This window comes from Gigantopelta aegis, chromosome 3 (genome assembly GCF_016097555.1).
Source record: "Gigantopelta aegis isolate Gae_Host chromosome 3, Gae_host_genome, whole genome shotgun sequence".
In the NCBI taxonomy this organism is placed as follows: domain Eukaryota; kingdom Metazoa; phylum Mollusca; class Gastropoda; order Neomphalida; family Peltospiridae; genus Gigantopelta; species Gigantopelta aegis.
In genome coordinates, this window is record NC_054701.1 from 72,332,370 (window position 1) to 72,333,517 (window position 1,148).

The following is a 1,148-nucleotide window of genomic DNA, read 5'->3' on the forward strand; positions in this document are numbered from 1 at the left end:
ATTTGCATAAATAATCATTGTCACATATTACTACCAATCAGAGTTGCTGCTGTTTTTAAATATTTAACACAGAGCTTTCTTCCTTGTGGTACCTTGCCACGTGGAAGAGTGGACGCAGTGTGGAAGCCGTCACTGGGACAGGAACCCAACACCTCTAACCCACCACACGCAAGGCGCAGCATCTAGGGCGGGACGTGGCCCAGTGGTAAAGCGCTTGCTTGATGCGCGGTCGGTCTAGGATCGATCCACGTCGTTGGGCCCATTGAGCTATTTCTCGTTCCAGCCAGTGCACCACGACTGGTACATCAAATGCCGTGGTATGTGCTATCCTTTCTATGGGATGGAGCATATAAAAGATCCCTTGCTACTAATAGAAAAAAATGTAGCGGGTTTCCTCTCTAAAACTATATGTCAAAATTACCAAATGTTTGACATCCAATAGCCGATGATTAATAAATCAATGTGCTCTAGTGGTGTCGTTCAACAAAACAAACTCTCTAATTAACATCTGGGCATATGATGTCGTTATATTTCTTTCTTTGGCTGTTTTCATCTATAATTCTTCTTTCATTCCTTCTTTTTCCTTTCTTTTCTTTGTTGCTGTTGTTCTTTCTTTTTGTCTTTCTTCCTTTTTCCTTTTTGAATATTCCTATTTATTTTCTTTCTTTCTTTCGTTCGTTCGTTCGTTCGTTCGTTCGTTCGTTCGTTCGTTCTTTTATTTCTTTTCTTTCTGTATTCATTATTCCTTTGTTTATATTTTCTTTTTACTTTAAATTCTTTTTCTCTCTTTTTGTTTTTCTACTCTTTTGTTTCAGGCAGTGCAACAGGGCAGATGCACTGATAATCAAACACCACACTACTTAAGGCTGTAGTTGACATTTTCTTCATGGTGCGGGGGCACTATTCACATAATAATTATCGATAGCTCACAAATAATGACATTTCAAAAGAAGGGCAAATGCATTGCAGTCATCTGTAGACACATTAAATAACGGCGCATTGTGTCTGTTGTATTATAAAGTTAATCGCCAAATATTTGGGATTGTGCCCCACACATAACTTTTGCGTAAGTCATTTGAGAATATCAAAGTTGTGATGGGCTGCCACTGGGAGTAAACAATGGTTTCTCCAATAATCCCTGGCTAAAA